The sequence below is a fragment of the Miniopterus schreibersii genome (genome assembly GCF_964146895.1).
Source record: "Miniopterus schreibersii genome assembly, chromosome: 20".
Taxonomy (NCBI): Eukaryota; Metazoa; Chordata; class Mammalia; order Chiroptera; family Miniopteridae; genus Miniopterus; species Miniopterus schreibersii.
Genome location: NC_138122.1, coordinates 19,942,051 through 19,966,468, shown reverse-complemented (window position 1 = coordinate 19,966,468; position 24,418 = coordinate 19,942,051). Strand labels below are relative to the sequence as shown.

Genomic DNA, 24,418 nt, shown 5'->3' with positions numbered 1-24,418 from the left:
CTTGTACAGGGGTCCATCAGGAAATGTTTGTTGATTGACTGACGGAAAGAATGAATGATTTAATGAATGAAAGGCCAGCTCTAGGATGCCTACTGGGGGCTGGTGGGGGCTGGAGAGGAACCTTTAAATGCAAGCCAGGCCCTCCAAGCCCGCCTCCTTGACCTCCCACAGGGCCTGCCATCTTTTGCTTCACTGGGGGAGAGGGAGGGTGGCCATCTGGTGGGCAGAGTCAGGGCAGGAGCCAGACTCCCCCAGCCTGTCTCTTGCCCCTGAATGCTCACACTCTTTGTGACTTATTGTTTAACTTTACAAGACCCTTGGCTTTTATGAGGGTTATTTATAAAGCTCCGGGCTTCGATCCGCAGCATAAAAAAGCAAACTCCTGTGTCTGAAAATGTCACCAGGGATTAGGGGAGCCTTTGAAGTCCCCTCCTCGCGGGCAGCACCCGCCCAGCTTCCCCCACTGAAGTACCTCCAAGCCTGGGAGCCCTGGCCAGGGCCGAGGGGCCCTCCTTCGGGGTAAAGTGGCCCCTGTCCAGATGAGTGACAGGTAGGGGTTTCCTCCCCCTGCAGCACTCTTCCCAGCTGGGCATTCCTCCTAGTTCCAGGCAGCACTGGGCCTCCCTGGTCTCCAGATGTTGGCAACATCTGTCTCTCATGTTTATGCACAGCCACAGGCTGCTAGCTCGTGTCCCTGAGCCCAGTGGTGGGGACTGTGAGGTTTTAGAAATGGATTATTATTACTGGCTTTTTGGGAGGGAGGGGGCAGGGAATGTAAATAGGCTGTTAGGGTAGAGAGAACAGCTCTTAGTGAGGCAGGGGGCTACCCCTGAGCTTCCCTTCCCCTATTTCCAAAATGACAAGGTTGTGTAGGGGATTAAACGGGGTCATTCCTGGGAGAGTGGGGGGCTTGGTAGCCCTTGCAGGGAGCCAGTGGGTCCCACCTGCCTCCTTCTCCAGACCCAGCTTCCTTTCTCAAGGTCCAGAGGAGGGGAAGCTGGGATCCCAGGAGAGAGAGGCCTCGGCCAAGGTCCTGTCTGCCCAGCTTTCTCCCAGACCAGGCCTCAGCTTGTGGAGGGGACAGCCACTAGCTGGCCTCACGCCACCATCTTCACTTACACCTTTTAAGTAAGGGACGGGGTTCATCCCTTTATGGGGGAAAGGCAAGAAGGCGGCAGTGGGTGTGTGCGGGGCAGCGGGTGGGGAGCAGGACCTCGGGAAACTAGGGTGGGTGGAAGAGGGGCCTTGGGGACAAGCATGGGAGGAGAGTGCACTGGTGGAAGGATCGAGAAATCGTGGTCCCCTTACACCGTGGAGCACCACTCAGCGACAGGAGGAAACGGACCCCTGGTATAAGCAGCTACATGAGTTAATCTCAAAAAAAATTATATATTTGCACCTGCTATGCCATCTGCCCGCAGAGCTTCCTCCCTCCCGTGTATGAAACTGTAGAAAAGGCAAAACTATATGTTGGAAAGCAGATTGGTGGTGGCAGGAGGCCAAGTGCGGGGGATGGGAATTGCCCATAAAGAGGCACAAGTTTGTGTTTTTTTTAAACTTCCATGAAATTTATTCAATAAACTTATGGGGGTGTAGTCACCAAAAGGACATGGCGAGACAGAAACGAGAGAGAATGTGAGATCCTTTATATGTCAGTGTCCAGAGTTTTTATCAGGCTTTCGTTACCTCCGCATGAGTTGATTGGATCATTGACCAATCACCTGGTTGGTCTTTCTGGTAACCAGCCCCCAACCAACCTGATCACCTCATCTCTCAGCATTAACTCAGGTGTGACTCAAGGGGCTCCTCGGTAACAAAGATACTCCTATTACTCCAGAAATTCCAAGCATCTAAATACGAGTCTCCCTCCCAGGAACCAGGGGCAAAGGCCGGTCACATTCTTTTTACACAAATTTAAATATCAACTTACAGCTAAGTAAATCATAGTATAACAGTAATAAATACTCCAAACTCATCATTTCTTAATGTTTTACTATATTTTGCTATTATCTATGCTCTTGAGGATACGGTGGAAATGCTGTATGATGGTATCTGTGTATCTCTCCCCAACTCCCCATTCACCAAAATGTTGGTAAGTTTCAAATCAGAGCATTTACACCACAGAAAGTGGCAAGCGCTACACACCAGGGCTTAATTTATCGTGTTGTTGGGTATCTAAACTTAGAAAATAATGGAGAAAATGTTAATAACACAGATTAAACTTCAAAATGTGCTGTGTTTATAGTCGTTATATGTGAGTAGCACAAAAGATTGAGGAAACACTCTTCCAATATTCAAAAACCATTTTGTAATTCAGCAAAGAAGACACTCACTTCACTGACAAATGAGTGAAGTTCTGACATACATCTTCACTGTTGCACTTTCAGCTTACCCATTAACACTTAAATAAAAATATCAACCCGTATTCATTCCTGAGCTAAACTTGTTCATCAATTCCAACCATTGGCTAGCGATTGATACCAGAGTTTGGCAAAAATCAATGAAAGCATTTTATGAGAATCAATTGTCTCTATGGAATTTACTTGCTATAAAGACTATTGTACATTTTACTATTATTTTTAAATTGTGGGCTACACATCAATAGCGGTACTATATATATATATATTTCTCAATGGAGGTTATAATTAGCACACACGTGTACATATAAATACACTGTTCTTCCCAGACAGCTGGGACTAAGCCACTGGGATAGTGCAGGTTGGATGGAGTGGAAGGGACAGGGTGCCCGAGATCTAAAATTGGAGACAAGACCCAATTCAGATAGTGCAGGAGCCTGAATGCCAGGTTCAGAGAGGGAGACAACCTGCTCTAAGTCACACAGCCAGGAAGTGGCAGAGCTGAGTTAATCAGAGGGTGTGGTAGGGCCCTCCCTTCTGTCTTGGGTCCCCTGCCACCACTCCCCCCAGCCCCTTGCCTAAGGCTCCAGCTCACTTATCTCAGGTACCTGAGGTAGTGTGGGAAGTTAACCCATCTCAGCCCTGGATGGGTTAGGTCATTTGTCAGGTCTCGAAGTGCCTGATTAGTCATCGTGGCATGATAGGTATGGGGGAATTAATCAGGCGGGAGGTGGGGGCAGGGAGGGGGGTGGGGAGCATGAATGCTGAGCGCTGGAGGCCCTGGGTGATCAGTCCTTAGAAGTGGCCTTCAGGCCTGCCTAGGGGAACTGGTACTATGTTCCGAGATGAATGTACCAGTTCCGAGATGAATGTGGTTCCTAAATGACCACAGATGGGACCCTGCCCCCCATGCTTGGACTTCAGAGGTCAGAGTGGGGTGGGAGGAGGTGCTCGGGGCAGCTGAGCAGAGTGGGTGGGGTCCCAGCGCCCCTCCTCCTTGGCCCTGGCTTGCCTGGGAGAACATCAGGCACTGTCTCCCATCTGCTGCGCTGGGCAGGGCTGGGCTGGCGGCTCCGGGCGAGTGGGCCCAGTGGAACCCACCTGGAAAGTGTCATCTTAGATGCTGGGCTGAGTTACTTGGCTCATGCCAGCATGCTGCCTTTTAAAATGTGTTTCCACCAGGACTGCAGGGAGGCCATCTGCGGGCTTGGTTGGAATTAGAAAAAGGCATCCCCTCTGGGCAGACCAATTAGGAAAAGGCACCCCTCTGGGTGTAATCACTGCTGAAGGCTACACTTTCTTCAGGCTATTGCGGGCTCTTCGCACAGCCTCAGCTAGTGGACCTCAAGCTGAATTTCTGATGCATTTCACCCCCAATCACACCCCCTCGACCAGGTACCCGTGGGCAGGGCACAACCTGAACAACTATATCCTGCAGTCTCCTTCCTGTCTTTGGACCCCCAAGGACTCCCTCGGGCCCTGGGACACTGTAGAAAGAACATGGGCTCGAGAATCAGCTAGACTGGGTCCCGTCCCCCTGCCGCCTCTGGCTCTGCGTGTGCCCTCCCACCCCTCGCTGGGCTGCAGTGTCTTCATCTCTGGAATAGGGATGGTGCCAGCTCTTCCATCCCAGGGCTCAGGATTGAAACAGATGACCTGTGAGCCACGTGGCGCCCCTCAACACACTTTGGGCCTTTATTCCCTGGCACCAGCCCAGATCCCAGGCCGCACCCTCCTAAGAACCAGGTCTGCCCATCTCTCTCCCTGTGGCAGAGGGGGAACCCGAGCTGTGGTCTGATGCCTGAGGAGGCTGGCAGAGGACCTGAGGACTGCCTGGCTACCTCTCTGTTTCCAACCCTTCTTATACTTGGCTCTTATATTTTATTTCTAGGGTTAACAATATAATTTTAACTAGGGGTGTTTTAAATGTCAACTACCTCAAATCATTTTTTTGGAAGCAGCACAGTTAGCTATGTAATATACTACCTACCTTTAAATGCACACACACGTGCATGCACCCACACACACCCACACGCACCCACAAATGCACATAGACACACATATACACATTTGGTCTGAAGACCTCCCTGCTCTTTGCTTCCTGGGACTCTGGTTTGTCTATATCCTGCCCTCCCTCACCTGGAGCTCTCTGAAACCTGGTGCTAGATTAAAAGATAAACCCTACCCTGTTGCTCCTCTCTTCCCCAGGTCCCTGGGGGGCCTCTAACATTTTCCCACGGGCCTGGTGGGGCCCAGCAAAGGGAATCAGGGATGATTATGGGCCTGTGGACTAAGGGAGACCCAGAGAGTAAAGACACTTAGATCTCAGCTCCAATTCCAGCTCCATCGCTCTTTACTGCTAGGGAACTTTTGTCCAAGTTTCTTGACTTTTCCAATCCTCGGTTTCTTTCTTTAAATAATAAGAAATAGCAATACAGGCTCTTCTGAGGATGAAAGAGCATGTAAAGTGCTTGGCACATAGTCGGGACATAATCAATGGTTACTGCTTTCACTGCCCTCTGTCAGCAGTGAGCAGTTATCTCAAGCCCTACGTCTGGAAGCGTGTGGGTGACTGAGATGTGAGGAAATAGTCTTAACAAGGGAAACTACCAAAATAAAAAGTCACATGACCAATCTATTCACTTACAAGTCCATCCATCTATCCATTGATGTGTCTATCCATCCACCTACCAACCAAAACATTCATCTATTTATTCATCCATCCATCCATCCATCCATCCATCCATCCATCCATCCATCCATCCATCCACCCACCCTTCCATCCATCCATCCATCCATCCATCCATCCATCCACATACCAATCTACCCACCCACCCATCCATTGACCAACAACAAGTCCGTGTGTCTATCTACCCACGTATCCATCTTACCCACCCCTCCAGCCATCTATCCATTCTTTCATCACCCATTCTTCCACCTATTCAACTACTTTTCCTTAGCACCTTCTCAGGGCTAATTTCTAGAGATAAAGAGAATAAGGCATCATCTTTGCTCTGCGAGCTTCTGGTCGGCAGGGGAAGATGAGACGCACAGATTATTTTCTCCTGAGTCCTCCCCGACCCACCCCAGCGTGTTCAGGAAGTGAAATGTGGGAAATGTTGCCCATTGGGTCCCCCTCTGCTCTTATTATCAGCACATTAAGAGATCTGAAAAGTCCTGCAGTCAAGATCTCTTTTCAATTCTTTTCAACCACTCACCCCAAATGACACGCCTCTAGAACCTATTTTAAGAAGATTGCCTGTTAAAAATCCCATGGAATGAGATAGTCTCAGAATAGATTTGGGGAAATGCTGATAAACCGAGGAAGAAAGAACAAAGTGTGTCATTTAAAAAGCACAGAGTAGCATTGGGTTATAACCCAAAGTATGAAATAAATATCCATGAGTCCACTGATATAAATAAACAAAAGGGGGGGGGAACTAGACAAAACTCCTACGCAGAAGAATCCCAAATAATTTTTGTAGATGCTCTGCCCTCGAGGAGGGCAAGCAAAGCTCCCTGCTCCTTAAGAGTGGGCTGTGCACAGTGTGGAAAGGACAGGAAAAGGAACTTTACAGGGGAGACGCCTGACAAATGCTACCCCGGCCCCGCGATCAAGGTTAAGAGCAGCAGTGACGTGTCAAACAGCATATACCCTTGATGTGATGTGATACGATGTGATGTGATGGGAAGGGCGCTTGACCTCTGTGGCCCTCTTCCCCCCAAGCACATAACCGCAGCTTAATGAGAAAAATATCAGGCGAATCTCAAATGAGGGACGCTCTGCACGATACCTGACAAGCGCTCCTCAGAACCGTCAAGGTCATCAGGAAGGAGAAAAGTCTGAGACGCTGTCCCAAATAGGGGGAACCTTAGGAGAAGTGGCGGCTAAATGGGACGGAAAAGAGACATTAGATAAAAATAAATAAATAAAAACAAAACTCTGAATAAAGAGTAGACTTTAGTTAATAATAATAATGATGTATGGATATTGGTTCATTAACTGTGATAAATGTACCATATATATATATATTTTTTCCTGTCAAGTCTAAAATTGTTCTGAGATTTTAAATTATTTTAAAAATAAGTAAGTAAGACTTCAAGCAAGCAAAGTACATGGTTTGGGGACAACCTGGGGACACACTCTGCCCTGGTTAGGAAGGGATTTCTGAAATCAGAGAAGTCCCTGCGTGACCTTGAGCAAGTTGCCTAATCTTTCTGGGCTTCAGTTTCTTCATCTGTAAAATGGGGATTTTAAAATGCCAACTATGAGTTGATTTAGATTCAACGAGGCGGTGTGCATAAAGCATTAGGCAGCCATAAACACTCCCGGACTGTTAAATTTACTGTATCATTACTTTTGGCAGGGTAAGGGGAAGATCTTGGAAGGCTTTAGGGAACAGGGATATTGGGACCGAGCCTTGGAGAACCGACTGCTAGAATATGAATGGGGCCGGGAGACGAAAGGCAGCTTCCCCCAAAGCGGGTGTCCCTACCCTTTGGCTCCAGGGCTAAGGGGCCCGGGAGGAGATAGAGACCTCACGGATAGGCCCCTGGCTTCCCACCCAGCTAGCCCGGCCTCGCACCCCTTCTGCCAGGGTCCCCAGGCTAAGTAATTGCTAATCCCTCCCTGACGAAGCACCTGTATCTGTAAGCAAATGAGCTGGCAGGTGGCGGCCCAGATAAAATATGACCTGCTCGGCAGGGGATTTGCTTACCGGTCGGGAGGCGGCCCATCCTGCTGCCTGAGGCGTGGAGGCCTCCCCGAGAAAGCATAAATCACCTGGGCCACCAGGGCAGGTGGGGGGGCAGCAGGCACCCCCGCCCAGTCCCCCGCTGCAGGCCTGTGGACACTTTCTCAGTGGCCCGTGGAAAAGAGCCAGGGCTGGAAATCAGGAGACAGGGGAGTTAATTCTGGATCCAGCACAGGCTTGCTGGGGAGCCTTGGGCAAGTTGCAGTCCCCCTCTGGGCTTTAGCTCCCTACTGTCTCAAGTAAGATGAATTGTCCCTCTTTCCCTCATGGGTTTGCTACAAAGATCATAGGAAAAACTGCATGGAAACACACAATGTTTGTTATCATCTCGATTATTACTATGTTGTTACTATGTTGGAGGGGCTGGTAGCTTTCTGGTGGGCTGGTGGCCGCAGGGAATTCCCTTCAAGGCTACAGTACCTATTGGCAGGAGACTGATTAAAGACTTTCGCAAGAAGGTGACAGGATCTGTGGAGAAGTGCGGGACTTGGTTTGAATCCTACAACTGCTTCTCGTTAGCTGAAGGGACTTGGACCATCACCTCTCCCCTCTGAGCCTCAGTTAGCTCATCTATAAGGCAGCATGAAGAATGTGGGTTTTTTTAGGTTGTAGTTATGAGGTTTAAATGAGAATACCTGGCGCTTAAATAGCTGCCTGATGAAGGTTAACTCTTCGAGGCTGAACCGGGGTATACAAATCAGATTTCCGAACTTTCTTCTCAGCTCTTTGCTGAGACCTCCGAGAGCCTTGGGGGGACTCTCCAGGCCTCTGTGAGCTGAGTCACCGCCCACCCCCCTCCCGGGCCAGGAGACTTCTGCAGCCTGGACCTGGGAGAGGACCCCTTGGGAAGTGCTCCAGCCCAGGGGCTGCGGGGCACTGCATGATGAAGACAGAGCCGTTTGCTAATACCATGTGGCTGCTGTGACAGTCTGTTAATGCCATTTACAACGTGCCGTAATTATGTCTCACACATGCTGGCGGGCCCAGCCAGCAGGAACGTTCCCTGGGAGGGGCCTCGGAAAGATTCCTTTAGCGGAGTGGGGGGCTGGGCCTCCTCGGGAGCCTGGGGACTTGGGGGTGGGAAGCCATCGTGAAAGGGGTAGACTTCCCCCCCTTGCACATCCCTTCTTGGCTGTCCTGGGCACCTGAGACAGAACTCTCCCCTGCTTGGACCAGTGGTGCCCACCTCGAATTGCTGTGCAACTTTGGGCAAGTCATGGCTCCTCTCTGGGCCTCAGTATCCCCTTCTGTAAATAAGCATATGGGGAAAGAGGAGAGAAGCGCACTAGAGCAGCCCTTAACATTTCCTGTAGCATCTCCCTTGAAAAATGCACACATGCACATCCAATCACAACGCAGCTTGAATTTTCAGGGGGGCTTGCGGGCCACTGAATTCCATCATAAAGCTCCAGGGACCCCAGGTCAAGAATCTCAGCTAGATCATTCCATGGACCCGCTACCGATGTTTCCGCCTATTCCTCCATCTGGGTTCTGAGGCTGGTGTCCGCTGGACGTTGCTGTCATGGTGGTTGGGACACAGGTGTGCCTGGCAATCAGCTGCTCACTCGGGATCGGGCTTCTTATCACCAAGTGCCCAGGTTTGCCTCTTAAGGCTTTTTGCCCTGAACTTAATGGGCCAGCTAATTTCTACGGTGCTGCCCAAACTCTGACATTCTAGGATCCTTGCTAGTTGGCGATACTCCTGATCTTTGAGGTTTTGGTTTTTAAAAAGCTCAGCTTTGGAGCCAGACAGGCCTGAGTGAGAATCTTGCCATGCTTCCTTGCTGGCTAACCACTGGCATCCCCGAGCCTCTGTCTCCTCTCAGGAAGCGGCTTGTCATGACGGTGAAAGGCACCCATGCCCCTCAGGTACCTAGCCCAGGGGAAGACCCCGGTACATGCATTTTTTCTGCACCACCACCGCTCTGCAAGCTCCCCCTCTCCCTTTCCCGGAGGAAGCTGGGGAGTCGTGGGGAAAAGCTCTCGGGAATGGAGAAGCCTGTTTCCAAGTCATTAGTCCCCCGGCGTCGGGCTGCAGGATGGATCTTGATCACGAGTGGGGTGACATTTGGCAAAAGTTGCTGATGAGGGATTGAATGATTAATCGTCATGACAACCGGGCTGGAGTAATGACAGGGATGGGATGGCGCCCGAGTTAAACACAAAGCGGCCCCGCAAGCCGGGGCGGTAAATTGCTAGGCATGTCACCGCTGCGCTTTTGGAGAAAGCGGCCGTGCGTTCCTAATGAGAGGTTAACTGTGTCCCCAAAGTAATTACAGCCGATTGAAGAGGTGGCTGGTAATTAGAGGATTAGCAGTGATGAGGCTCACCTGCGTGGTTGCCATGGTGATGGGGTGGGTGGGGTAGGGAGTGGAGGAGGGTCCAGACTCCCCCCAGGGCAGGTGCCCGAGGCCTCTCTAGATGTGCTGACTGCGGTGTCCACCACCAACCGGGCAGGCCCTGGGGAACTGTGGGGAAGTCACAAGCTTCTGCCTCTAATGGCTGGGCCTCAGTCTTCCCATCTGTAAAACCAGGGTTTGAACCCATTCGAGGACATGGAAGATGAAAGCTGAAATTCTGGAAGGTGCTGGCTGAGTCAAGTGACAGCTCTTTCGGAATCCAAATAGTCTAACCTGCCACCTTCCCCCAAGCCTAGCATTGCTGAGACCCAGAAATTCACATACAAATTCCACTTCTCGGCCAAGTGACCCAAGTAAAGGGTCTGAGCATGAGTCTCAGCTTCCTCACCTGTAAAATGGGAAGAATAATAATTGTTCTCACCACCGAGGGTTGTCTGGAGAATAAAGTGAAATCATGGCTTCGCCTAGGACAGTGTCGGGCCGCAGCGAGAGCTTCATAAATGTTAGCAGCTGTGATCACCTTTATAATCTCCTCTCCACTGACCTGAGGTGGCCGGGGCCAAGGAGGGGACAGGGGCCTCAACCTTTTGTTGGGGAATGGGCTGAGCCCTCCCACAAGCGACAGATGACAGGGAAAAGAAGTAGGTGCCTGCTTTTTGCTCATTTGCTGTGCATCCTTGGTCAAGTACCTTTGCCTCTCTGAGCCTCTGACTCCTGCCTACCTGATAGTTCTGTTGGAGGTAAGGAATGAAATGTTGGACTAGTGGAGCATTTACTATAAGCCAGCCCCTCCCTCTGTACTTTATAGTTATTACTTAGTTTGATCCACCAGATAACCCATAAAACATATCATTTTGCCCATTTTCGAGAGGAGAAAAGCCAAGGCTCAGAGAGGTGAAGCGACTAGGCCAGAAGCACACAGCTGCAGCGTGAGAGAGCCAAGATTTGAACACAAGTTAGTTTAAATTTCTCACACTTTCTACCACATGACGAGGCGGGCCCACCACTTGCATCTAAGGGGGCTGGCACCCCCTATGGGTGGACTTCTGAGAGAGTTTCGCTGGGATTGGCCAGGGCAGGGCCATTGCAACTGTTCACATAGGCAACTGCCCTGGCTGTTGGAACCTGCATGCCCCAGGGTCTCATTTGAGATGCTGGGAGTGTGGAAGCTGACAGCAAAGACACCAAAATGGTCCCTGGCTCAGCAGCTGGTGACGCCTGGTGTCTGGGTGCAGGCCTCAGTGAAGCACTGAGCACAGGGGCTTAATTATTCCATCCATAAATGATGAGCCCCGCTCATTTCCAGGCCTTCATGACAAATTTATGACCTTATTTAATGTGCTTGCCGCCCGACCTTCCACAGGATCTCAGGGAAACGAGGCCCTTTGTGGAGGGAGCAGCAGGTGATTCTTGCTACCACAGCCCTTGGACCACAGGTTGGTCACCTTCCATCACCCCCAGGAGAAATCAAGGCCTCTGTCCTCAGGCCCACTGGTCCTGTTGCAGTTTGCAAACCCATTTTCTCTACTCTGCTTCTTTGGGGAGGTGCTGGAGCTTAGGCTAAGGGCAGGGGCTCTGGAGTCAGCAAAGACACAGGTTCAAGTCCCAACTCTGCTACTTTGAGTTGTAGGACCTTAATCCACTGCTTGGATCCTGGTGACACAGGAATGGGCTACATCTTGAAGTGGGACACCTGGGCTCAAGCACCAAGACCTGCTTCTGCTCCGTGCAGAGAGAGCTGCAGAAAACGCTGCTGCGTGAGCCCAGCCCTGAGCAACCGGGAGCCTGGGCTCCAGCACCAGTCTCACCTCCAACTCCGGGCTGGCCTTGGTCATGCCCCTTCCTCAGTTTCTCATTTGTCACAGGGCCTGCTCATATACTCATAGTTGCCACAGTTCAGGGATGCTAGGACAATTGAGGAATGGCAGAATCACTTTTTTTAGCCAATTTCTGGAACCTACCCAAGGCCCTCCAGCCTGACTGGGTGCAACTCACAGAACCACAGGACAGTGGAGCTGGCAGGGAGCTCAGAGAGCACCTCCAGCCTCACACTTCACGGATGAAGATGCTCAAGACATGGCTGCCACATATTAAATGCTTACTGTGCACCAGACACCCTGGTCTCAGCTTGTCATCCATAGTTTCATTCAGTCCTCACCACAACCAAGTCGGGGCCAGGTCTGACTAACCCCATTTTACAAAGGAGGAAAGCAGAAGCCCAGAGAGGTACAGAGAGTCGGGCAAGGTCACACAGTGCTACCCACCTCCAGGTCCAGGCCCTTCCCCATGGCTGCACCATGTATGTTTGCATGTTCATGCATATGAATGCATTCCTGTGTAGGTACATATGTGTGTGGAAGTGGGTGTCTACACATATGCAAGTCCTTGCACGCTGAACATGGAGGACATCTCCCAACTCCTTGTCCAGTGCCCTTGGGTCCCTTTCAGCAAAGAGCTGATTGGAGGCTGGAGCCTTTCAGCTCCGGGAGTGTCTGGCTTCCCACAGTCCCAGGGAATGAATTTCAATTTGCATGCTCATTTGCATGACAGTACAGCCACGCCCTCAGCAGGGCCCAGCCTGGCCCAGGAATGGGCCCTGTTGACCCCCTACACTGCCTAGAACTCCACCATCAGCCATCCACTCTCAAGTTGGGAGACCCTGGCAAGCTGCTGTGCTGCTCCCAGCATGGTAGGGCACTCAATGGTGTGTGTGTGTGTGTGTGTCTTAGTCAGCTTGGGTTGCCCTAAAAATACCATAAACTGGGTGACTTAAAACAATAGAAATTTATTTTCTCAGTTTAGAGGCTGGGAAGTCCAGTCAACGCGCTAGCCAGTTCAGGTTCCTGGCCAGAGCTCTTTTCTGGGCTTGCAGACAGTCACCTTTTTGCTGTGTGCTCACACTGTCTTTCCTCAGTTCAGGTGCACAGAGAGAGATCTCTCTCTCCTTGGTGTCTCTTCTAATAAGGGCACTAATCCCAGTATGAGGGCTCCACCCTCATGACCTCACTTAGCCCTAATTATTCCCAAAGGCACCATCTCTAAATACCATCATGTTGGGGGCTAAAGCTGCAACGTATGAATTTTTTGTGTGGGGGACACAAACATTCAGTTTATAACAGTATGTATGCTGTACACGGCATGTACACATGGGTGTGCTTGCATGTCTGTGCATGCATTTCATGTATGTTTGTGTGACGGTGCCTGTGGGTATATGTGGATGTGGATGTATATACATGTGCGAGTGTGCATGTAGGCACATGTTGTACCTGTGCATTTGTACCTCTGAGTGTGTGTTCATGCATCTATAAGAGGTTGGGAAACTTCATCCTAGGTCAGCCCCTCTGCCAACTGGTCCAAGAGCCCCGTGAAAGCCAGGGACACACAAAGCAGGGTAGGGTGGGCTTTGGGTAGCTAGGGCATAGGAGCTAGTGTTTCCTGGATTGGGGGGAGGGGACTCCCAAGCTGCTCTTGCCTGTCACCTTGGTCTCCAGGAAACATTAATAATAGATCAGCAAATTCCAAATGTAAATAGGGCAATCAGGCCCGAAAACACAGACATTCATCACCCGGATACAAATTACGCTGCTGGCCCTGATGTAATTACTGGAGTTTAGCTCAATGCATCGAGCCACCCCCACCCTGTACCTCTGCACATTGCTTTGTGCTGGTGTTTTCTCCTGAGGAGGCTTCCCCACTGGACCCCTCAGGGTCTCTCTGGCCACAGCCAAGGTCTCCAGCTGTCTTAAACAGCTATGAAGACAGAAGATATGTGAGATCCTTGTACTTTGGTGGCAGAGCTCCGAAGGTCATGGGGCAAACACCAGACAACAGATCTGCTCCAGTTCTGGCTCCAGTTTTGAAATGACTTGCTGTGTGACCCTGGGCAAGTCACTCATCCTTTCTGAGTCTCAGCTTCCTCCTCTGTCCAAAGGAGTTAACAATATAGTGTGGTGTTAGAACTTTGGGCTTTGTAGTCAGAGGGACCTGGATTTGTAATCCCAACCTTACCATTCTTAAGTTGAGAGACCTTGGGTAAATTTCTTTCCCACACTGAGCCTCAACTCCTTCATCTGTAAAGTGGTATAATAATACCTATCTAATGGGAGCTATGAATAAAGGATAGAATAATAGTTTTTCTTTTAATTGGTGAATTTAACTCATTCACATTTATTGTGATTATATTACAATATTATATATAAAAATATATCATCACTATATCAAAAATTCTATATCCACATATAGAGAGAATATATAATTATGTGATTATATGGCTGGACTCTTTCTTGCCACATTCATTTATGTTTTCTATTTATCAAGCTTTCTTATGTTTCCTTCTTTCCCATGGCTATTATGCCAAAATTTAGTGGCTTACCACAATAACTACTTAGTATCTCATCATTTCTGTGGGTCAGGAATCTGGGAGGGGCTTAGCTGGGTGGCTCTGACTTGGTGTCTCTCACGAGGTTGCAGCCATGATTTCGGCCAGGGCTGCAGTCTCATCTGAAGGTTTGAATGAACTGGAGGTTCCCCTTTCCAAGGTGGCTCCTCAGTCCCTCCCCATGTGGATCTCCTCATAGGGCTGCTGGAGCATCCTCATGATATGACAGCTGGCTTCCCTTACAGCAAGTGACAAGAGAGCAAGGCAGAGGCTGCCATGTCTTTAATGACTGGGCCTTGGATGTCACAAGCTGTCACCTCTACAGTGTTGGTTACACAGGAGAGGACTCTGCAGGAGGCAGGGATCACTGGGGGCCCACTTGGAGCCTGGCTATCACACCTGTCATGTATTGGATTGAATGATAATGTATGTAAAGCTCTTATCCCAGGCACTGAGAGAAATTCATTAACCCCTGTGACCCCAGTGCCCAGCACGGTGCCTGGCGCAGACTAGGCATCAACGATAATGGGATGGCCATAGCAGAATCTGGCCTCCTTTCCCCAAAGCCACTTCCTAGAGGCCGGTGGCCCAGTAGCTACTTGCAAACCCATTTCCTCCTTCCTTGCCACTGCCCAGGCTTTGGCCTGGACAGGGTGAGCTGCGGAGGACCGTGAGCTCCAGCCTTCTCTGAAGCAGAGAGGAGAGTCTAGACCAAAAGCAGTTGCTAGGCCTGTCTCGTCCCGACTTTACATTGATCAGTAATTAAACACAGCCTCCAATTACTATAACGTTTGGCGAGGCACCAAGCTCGTGTGAAACCTTGCAATAAACATCTGCTTTATAAATTGCCTCTGGGTGAAGCGCACCAGCGGGGTCCTTGCGGGCTGGGAGGGGAGGTTAGGGGGGGAGAGAGACAAAAGGAGACGTGGAGTGGGAGGGAAGAGGGGGAGAGGGAGAGAGGGGGGAGGCTGTCCTTCCAAGGTGTGGTGGGACGTGGGACGTGAAGGGCCCGATCATTCCTCTATGAGCCCTCACTGCCCTCTAAGGTGGAGGCCTGGAATTGAACTTGGTGCTGGGGAATCCTTGTCTCTTGAGGTTTCTGTCAAGTGGACACATGTAGCTAATGCAAACCACTCTTCTGTTGCTTTTTCTTTTTCCAAAACCTATAACATCCCACTCACGTGCCATTTACATTTAGAGGGAGAAAGATATAGATTTATTTGCTATGCCAGCAGCCCTGTCAGGGGTGAGATTTTTCCATGGGCTGCAGAGGAAGAAGGGGGTCAACGGAACCCCCTGAGTCCCCTGAGCCAGAAATGCGCACACGCACTCCTCCCGTCTCTTCCAGGTCTTGCTCAGACAGGCCACAAGGAAAGGGGAACCCCCAGAAGTGGAGGTCAGATGAAATTGGGTCAAGGTCTGGCTCAGCTCCCATGAGACTTTGGGTGAATGACTTTGCCTCCCTGGGCCTCTGTTTCTGCACCTGTGAAATGGGCATAAGATGACCCTTGGAGGTTTGGGGAGGATTACGGGAGTTGTGGAAGCGGGGTAGCAGAGTCGGCAGGGAAGGAACTCTGAGGCCAGACAGGCCCGCTTCTTGGGTGAGACTTAGCCTCAGGTTTCTCATCTGAAAATGGGAAGATCAGGGTATCACCTCACAGAGGCGCCAGGAAGACTAAATCGGTGGGCACTTAATAGATGCCAGCTATGTTCTTGCTGTTATGTTTATGGGTAGGGGTTTTATTCTGTTCCAGGGAGCTAGGACCCTCCAGGGCCATCTAGACTCCCCTCCCCCATCTTTTCTCCACCCCTTGCCTGATGCACAAGACGACTGTGGGATTGATCTGCCACCCCTGCCACTGGCACCACAGTCCGTGCTCCAACCTGCCTGCTTGCTCACCCGGTGCTGGAGGAGCGGGAGGGCTTCCAGTGGGTAGGGGTGGGGACAAAGGGGCCAAACTGCCTGCCTGGGAGACCCCCACAACTGTCCAAGGCAGCTGAGGTGAAATGAGATATCACCTGTCACGTGCTTAGCTGGTCAGGTCATTAGGATCTGACCCCCACCTGGGAGGTGGTGGGGCGTGTCCCTCTCCCTTCTCCCGTCCACCTCGGTCAGGTAAGATGTGAGGCGCAATGAATGGGGCCGCCTGCCACCTCTTCACCCAGGGAAGCTGCCCAAGTGCCGGAGGGCCCACCATTAGAAACCTGTTCCTTAGCATTAGCACTGACACTTGATCCTATTTAAAAATGAAAACATTCCCCCCCAAATGGGTAGATGGTGTCCCTCCTACTTTAGCAAGAAATCATCTATAAAATGACCTCATCCGAGGGAAGCTCATGGCTGAGGCCAGCCTGGCCCACTCTAGACAGCCCTATGCACGGGAACATGTTCCATGCACTGAGCTCAAACTCGCTTCCCTAAAACTTCTCTAGGGATCCCCTTGCACGGCCCCAAAGTCACTATCCTAGGTCACAGATGAGCTGCTCCCAGTCAGTTTGGGAAAAGCTCGCCCTGTTGTCTCGGGATGTTTGTCAATGAAACCGACAGAGCAGGCGCAGTTCCATCCCCGGGAAGCTGTCGGTCCAAGGCGGCGGCACGCAGGTGCTCTGAGGAGCGGGAATGTGGCAGAGTGACAAGAGTTCACGGATGCAGGTGCCAGCCCCTATCTGAATGCTTTCACAGGTAGCGACTCCCCTGCTACTCCCAAGCCGCCAGGGAGGCGGGTGCAAGGGAGGTCCAGTGACTCGCCCCAGTTCCCCCAGCTGCTGAGGGTCAGCCCAGGGGCCCCAACCCAGAAGGTCTTGCACCTAAGCCTTACAGGGCACTGCGACAATACTTACCTGTGAGTCAGGATTTTCTTGATACTGGGCAACCAAAACCAAGTACAGAAATAAATTGGCTGCGAAACTGATATAAGACAGAGGCTGTTATCCCTAACTCCTGATTTTCAAATGTTTATGTCTGTCAGGGCAGCTCCCTTGTTTTTCCTAACTGGCTTTGTGAATAAATACATTCGATCAGTTAGCACTCCTTTGGTTGCAAATGAGAGAAAATCCCACTGGCTGGGACGTAATGGCTTTTGCAGCAAAAAATTCCAGGGGTGAGCTTGCTTCAGGCCCAGTGTGATCCAGGGGCTCTAGAGGTGTCATTAGGACTCAAGTGTTTTGCCATCTCTCAGTTCTGCCTTTCATGGTATTAGCTTCATTCTTAAGACTACAAGGTGAACTCTGGCAGCTCTAGGCTTATTCACCCCCAACCCAGGCTCAAATCCAGGAGTAAAAAACAACCCTTCTCTCCCCACTACAGTTTCCATGGAAGTCACAAGCCTGAGTGGCCCATGTGATCACAACCTGGTCCCTGAACGCCCTTTTTTAAGATTGCCATGAACATCCCTGTGCTCTTCCCTTTCCCCGTTTGGATGTGCAGAATTGGCTTCTATGCTATAACCACCTGCTTTGCTGCTCTCGGCTGCTTGGCCACACTCTCTCTGCCAAGTTTGGGTTTCCCACCAACCTCTGCTTTGGGGAGGCTGTGGCCCAGCTGTGACCACTGGGGGGAGGCAGGAAGGAGCCTCCCCTCCTCACACCCCAGCCAGTCTCTGCTCTGTCTCCCCTGAAGGTCCAGCTCAGAGCTCTCAGCATCTCTCCATGATGAGATAATTTACATTTCCTGTTATTTTTCTTTTTCAGCAAAAAAGGGGGGCACTTAAAGTGAAATATCTCTTGCCGCACCGTTAACAAGGATTCATAAAAGTGAACCATTCACCTTGTCTGTCAGCGGCGGTTATGAAAAATCAATAGCACACAAAAGAACCCTGTTCCTCCTGCCTGGTGTTGTCTGTTTAGTGGTGTGAATGGGGAGGGTGGGGGGAATGGAGCAGCCTGGCCTCCTCAGACTTGCCACCGGGAGCCTTGTGGGTCTGCAAACATGTGACCCCTGGGCCCAGGTGACAGCCCAGGTCCAAGGCCAATGCAAATGACCTGTCATTTGGGGCAAAAAAAGCCACCTGGCCCTATACCCTGACTGCTTTCTTCCCTATACCACCATGAGAACATGGCTCGAATGTCACATCTAGGAAACGATTTCAGATGGACGCATTCACTCATGCATTCAACAAACACATACGGGGGCCCCTGACCCAGCCTAAGGGCTGGGGTGCTCAGAGGAGGTTCCCTAGAAGGCCTATGTCTGTGCTCACAGCTTAGGGAGCATGGGGGCCAGCCAGATAAAGTACAGGGGGAAGGCCATACGGAGCAGAAGGAACAGCATGTGCAAAGGCCCAGAGGCAAGTGGAGGGAGGGCCGGCAGGTCTGGGGTTTGGTCTGACTGTTTACTCTGGTGCAGGTCAGCAGCCACGTGAGATGTTTGACCACCCTGAGACGGCCATGCTGGGAGGAAGCCCAAGCCAAAGTGGAGAGGCTGAGTGGGGGGAGGGAGATATCCAGCCAGCCCTAGCTGTCTCAGCCACTGAGCCCAGGCATCAGATATGTGACTGAAAGAACCATCTGGAACATTTCAGCCCCACCATATGCAACTTGGAGAAGAACCAAGGAACTCATGTGACAGCCAGAACTGAGACTCCCCCACCAAGACATATTTCTAGTCATTCAACCCACCCCAAATTAGGACCCAGTCATCAGTGAACAAACACAAGCTGCCCCTGTTATGCCCCACATAGGTCAACATAAGTTGTTTAAACACACACACACACACACACACACACACACACACACACACACACACACAGCCGTTCACAGACCTGACCTGATTAGAGTCAAAAGGGCGAGTAAGAACCAGATTAAATATGTTGATTATTCGAGCTTGCGCTCCTGTTTAGGTCTCATAAATAAGACATGAGCCCTATTTTCTACCCCTCAAAACACACACACACACACACACACACACACACACGTTTCCTGGGGGTGATATTTATTGTATGCAAATCAGACACTGAACTGGGACGAGAGGTAATCGCCTGTTTATCAGATGGTCATTGGATCAGGTGGGAAAATAATAACCTGGGGCAACGGCGCCACATCCATTTGCAAGGAGATGACACAGACCTGGGTCTGGATTCACCATACTCTGGACAAGTCAAAGGCTGGACCTCTGCCTGGCCGGGCGAGCCAGGGCCCCTCTGCTCTGCCCATGTGACTGAGGGTGGGACAGCTCGGGGAGTCACGAAGCAGCAGGGGCAGGGTGAGCAGTGACCTGCTGCCTCCTGAATTTGGGCAGCTGTTTGCAGTAGAGACGGTGGGCGGCAGGCAGGCCTGGCTCAAAGGCTACCTGGGTCTGTTGCTCCTGACTGTGTGACCTTGAACGTGCTGCTGCACTTCTCTGGGCCCCCACTTTTTCATGTGGGAAATGGAAACGGTCCTAGTTCCAGTCTCGGAGGACGCTGGGAGCACGAGAAGACGCAGGCCTGTCTAGAGCACGGCACTTGGGTCACCATAGACCCTTCTCTCTTCATTGTCCACCATTTCTGCTTCCTAAACGTTTTTTGAATGTGAGCACTGCCTGGTGCGCTGCAAGTAGCTGATAAATGCTGTCATCGTCCAGTCATTGCTGAGGTCTCACCATCTCTCTCAGACTGATCACCTCGTGGGCTTCTCTCCATCTCCTCCAATCTGTTCCTGGTCCTCCGGAGCAGAGAGAGGTCTGACTCTTCCTAATGTTGAAATACCATCATCCCATTACTCCCCTGCTCCAAAACCTGCTGTGGCTCCTCAGTGCCCTCGAGACAAGAAATCTACACTCTTCCCTGTGTCTCATGAGTACCCCTGGTCTGGGCGCAGCCAACCTCAGCAGCCTCCTTGGCCGCCTCCCTCACCCCGCTCCAGCCTCTGGGATCTTTTTTCAGGTCCTTAAATATGCCTAGCTGGTTTCTGCCCAGGGCCTTTGCCCTTGTGTACCCTTTGTCTGAGACCTTCTGCCCATGGCTCTTTTTCCATGAAGCTACTTAAATGTCACCTCCCCAGGGACACCTCTCCATCTAAATTAGGTCCCCTGCCGGCTGTTTGCCCTCTGTGGGAACCTTGTCCGTTTCCCTCATGACACCAATCACAATTTGTCATAATGTTATTTACTTGGGTTTACTGGATTGCGCTGTCTCTCCAGCAGTCTGTTTTGCTCATCACGGTGGTCCCGTGAACTGGTGCACGAGTAGCTGCTTCATGGATGACCTTTGGACAGTCAAGGGGCAGGGGGACAGCCAGGGCAGAGGGGTGCTCTGGGCTGAGGTCAGTGTGCCCCTCGGGGAGAGTACAGGACGCCTGGCTCCTTGCCCGTCCCCCCCAGCTCCCTGCCAACCCCAGGCCCCCCATTCTCAGGGATGTTTTTCTGCCTTTCCCTAATGGCCTGACATACAGGGCCCCGGTGATAAACCTCCCTCTGATAAAAGATGCAAAACTAACATCTGGCGGTTAATTAATAAAGAGCAGCGGTGTCTGGCTGGGGCACGCAGCTTGCTGACGCTGGCATTTTCTTCACCTGCCCCCAGAGATGCTGACGCAGTGTGCGAAAATGGGGGAAAAAAGATCGATTTGGAGCGGGCCCTTGCTGACAAGGCTCCAGAGGGGCAGGACACCCCCTTTCCCTTCTTTAGGGGGCTGACTCTCAGGTCCTCCACTGGAGGAATCTCATTTATTGAGTACCTATTATATGCCAGACCCTGAATCTCACTCATTCCTCCCAGAAGCCCTGAGAGGCAGATGTCTGTCCCTGTTTACATACAAGGAAACCAAGGCTCGGCGGCCTGCCCCAGAGCCTAGGCTCCTCTGGCTTCACTAGGAATCAGGGGTGCTGGGCAGTGCCAGCTGGGGAGTCACTGGGTGCACTTGTCACAAATGGAGACTCCAGGGCCCCAGAATCCAGGCTCTGCCGGCCCAGGTGGGTCCCTGAAGTCTGTATTTATAACAAGTACCCCATATGGTTCTGGAGCAGAGAGAATGGAGATCTCACCTTGGAAAACTCTGGTCTTGTGAATACTATGCGTTATTAAGCACCTACTATATGCCAGGCCCCGGGCTAATCCCAGTAACACTATGAGGCAAGAAGGACTGATGTCTCCAGTTTAGAGAGGAGGCCCAGAGAGGGAAGGAGACTTGATTAAAGCCACACAGCAATGCAAGCAGGCTCCAACCCAGACCATGTGAATTCCCTGGCCCTGGGGCTCCCCAGCTGGCTCCACCTCCCCACCCCCCCCCCACCCCCCCCCCCCCCCCCCGGGAAGAGAGAGGACGGGGCCTCGCAGAAGCAGGAGTTGCCTGCCAGCACTGGGCAGCTGAAAAATTAATAGAGTTAATGTTTCAATTATCATTTGGGGCACCTCGGCAGGCCTGGCCCCCAACCCCAGCTGAGTGTGAGTACTGGGGTGACCTTAAGCAAGCAGGTGAGGAGCCTGTGGCTGGTTCCCCAGGCTTCTTGGGCCAGGCAAGTGGCTGTCGGAAGTTCTATTTGAAGGGATAGGGTAAGTGGCATCTGAGCAGCTCTCTGCAGTGACCAGGAGGCCACGAAGGTGAGGTAGGGTGGAGGGTGGTCAACAAGGTGGGCTAGAGCATGGGAGGGTCTGATGCTCCAGAGAGGGGCGGACAGAGGGAGGCGTGAGACTGAGATTAGAAACACCTCTGTCTGAATCCCAGCTCCTTCTCCAGCTCTCTGTGGGTCTATGAGGGGTCGCACCTGGAACCAGGGCACCTAAGGGACTCCCCAGAGCCGCGGTGGGGAGAAAGCAAGGCGCTGGCTGCAGACTGAGGCTTGGGTACAGCGTGGAGTTACTACGAGCGGTTCAGGTTTCAGGCAGGCAGGTCCAAACCCCAGCCTCACAGCTTTTGAGCTCCATAGACTAGTCTTACCGCTCTGGGCCTCTGTTTCTCCACTGTCCCTGATCACAGGGTTCTTATGACAGTTAAATGATACAAAATGCTCAGGACAGGGCCTGACACAGAATAAAAGCCAATAGACACTATTGTGCTGACTTATCACCATCGTCTTCTTACTACTATTCTGTTATATTGAGAGCAAATGACAGCATGTCGCTTCTGTGCTTGGGGTTTCCTGTCCCAGCTAAGTCCAGCCAGCACTCCCATGGCCCTCCTGCTCCAGGACACACACTTGTTTGTGTCTGAGGGGCAGCGTGGCCAGCCACCGTGGGAGGGGCGCCAGGCAGACCAGAATCCCTCAGTATAATCGAATTGTTACTGACTTGCCCTTGTGACTCTTGTCCACAGACATGATAAGGCTCCCAGGGGCTGAGCCGCTCCCACCTCAGAGACTCCTGGCACCCCAGAGGGCGACTAGACCAGTCTGGGAGTTGGGGGCCCATGGGGATTATAGATGTGTGTGTACTTGGGGTCCCTGGCTCTGCCACCGAATTGCTATGTCAATCCCTTATCCTGTCTGGGACTCAGTCACCACCTCTCAAGTCAGCTCCTATGTCTGTGACAGGGGCATGGGAAGGAAAAAAGGGGCCTAACTTGGGGCTCATTCAGCCTTTTCTCCCACCTCCCCCAGCCATAGCCCATTTCCTTCCCTGACCTGTTCTCAGCCCTGCCTCCCAGAGTCCTTCCCTAATCATAGCAGCTAACGTTTACTGCCTGCAGAGTAGATCTTAGCATTAACCCCATTTTTCAGCTGGGCAAACTGAGGCTCAGAGGAGTTAAGGTAACCTGCTCAAGGCCCACAGCCAGAAAGTATCAGATTCTGGATTTCCTGAATCTGTCTGCCTTTTGAGCAGGTGCCCCTACCTTCCTTACTATCCTGCCCTCCTTTCTATCCCACTTTCCCCTTGGCCTGGACCAGAAGTTGGGGAGACCCCCCCCACCCCGATTTCCTGCTTTCCCTCCCCCCTCCCCTCCTCAGTCCTGCCCAGGGCAATCAGTTTCTTCGGCTATGATTTGGGATTCTAATGAACAGAATGATTTGGCATTTAAATAATTATCCACTCTCTAACTGTTAGCGCTGCTGAGTCGGGAGAAATTTCTGCATTTTATTTATGAATATGGTTTTTCCCCCTCATCGGTGGAGATTTCCCAGCCCACCCCCTCCCAGCCTCCTCTCTTAAATGCCTTTTCAGCACGCGGCTCCAGTGGGGCCCCCCCTCCAAGAACCCCTAAGTGCCTATTAACAACTTTCCCCTTCCGCTATCAGCGCCCGTTCACGCCCCCTTTTATCTTTACATTTCAATATCATTACAATTCCTAGTGTTATTCAAATTGCATCAATTATTCAATTTCTCCTCCCCAGGCGGAGGCAGCGGCTTCCCAATGGCTGAGCAGGATAAAGCAAAGGTCTTTCAAGGAGGGTCTGAAATTCCCGGGGGTTCAGCCGCGTGCCATTAACCTGGGCTCTGCCTCCCACAGACCGTGCGACTGATTAAGACGCGCCCAGCCTCAGGTTGGCCGCGGAGAGGGCCTGCCGCCCGGGGGCACCGAGGGCACTGAGGGTTTGGGAGATAAAATACTTTTGTCACCCTGTGATGCTCATTTGCTGACCACGTATTGAGCTCCTGGTGTAAGAGCAGCCACCATTTATTGGGCGCTTACTGCATACCAGATGGCACTCCAAGCTCTCTACCAACCATAACGCCTCGATCCTCAGGACAATCTGATGAAGTGGTTATCACAATAACCCTCCCCCTTTACAGATGAGGAAACTGAGGCTCAGAGAGGGGAAGGCTCTAGCCCAAGTCTGCACGGAGGTTGCAGACGGGTTTTGTCCTCAGGGTTGGGCCTCTTAACTGTTCTGCCATCAGCCATGGTTGGAGGGTTTGGGAACTCCAAAGAGGAGCTAGAGGAGAGGCTGAGGGAGTGGAAAGGGGGGGAAAAATTAACATTTCTTCCCACGGGGCCCATTTTTGAAAAATCACGTGAGAAATTGCTCGCATCTCATTACCAAGAAAAGCTTTTTGAAAATTTTTTCTTAAAAAACTCGGGGTTTCTTAGCTTATGGACGCCAGGAGTCCCATAATGGTCGCATTTCTCCCTTTGTTTTGGCTGCCGGGAAACTCTGAGCCAGGGGAGCAGGCCGCTGCTCACAGCCACACAGGACCCTACCCACCTCCTGTCACCCTGGTTCTCCTAAGTCTTTCCTGCTTCCACACTATGGTGCATATTTGTAAACCGCCTCTAAGCCATTTTGAAATGAGTACAGTTAGACGTATCTTTTAAAAGACTTTTAAGCATCCATTATAAACTGGGTATTTTACACAAGCCCTCATTTAATCTTGGCAAAGGCTTTATCCCCACTTTATAGATGATGAAACCGAGGCCCAGAGGTGCTACGAGACTTGCTCGAGGTCACTCGGTAAGTGGCAGGACCAGGATGGGAACACAGTCTGTAGGCCTCCAGCCCCATCCTCTACGGAAGGTCACCTGTGTCCCTGCTCTACATCTTGGTGGGGCAGGAAGGTGCCACTCCATTGTGAGTCAGCAGAGACATGGATCCCACCACCTTGCTGTGTGATGGTCCTCTCTCTGGCCTCAGTTTCCCCACTGAACACTGTTGGGCTGCCCTCCCAGGACCCATGCAGCTCTGACCTGTTACCACTCCTTTTCGGCCTGTTTTACCAA

General features: G+C 51.5%; 1 protein-coding gene across 1 annotated transcript in view; it reads right to left on the bottom strand.

Moving 5' to 3' along the window:
• FAM222A (family with sequence similarity 222 member A) overlaps positions 1-24,418 on the bottom strand; it is a 110,840-nt gene that overhangs the window by 53,575 nt on the left and 32,847 nt on the right. Inside the window, exon 2 of the mRNA XM_081123342.1 lies at positions 6,152-6,245. The gene's annotated coding sequence lies outside the window, so the exon portion shown is untranslated. The remainder of the gene's footprint in view (positions 1-6,151; positions 6,246-24,418) is intronic.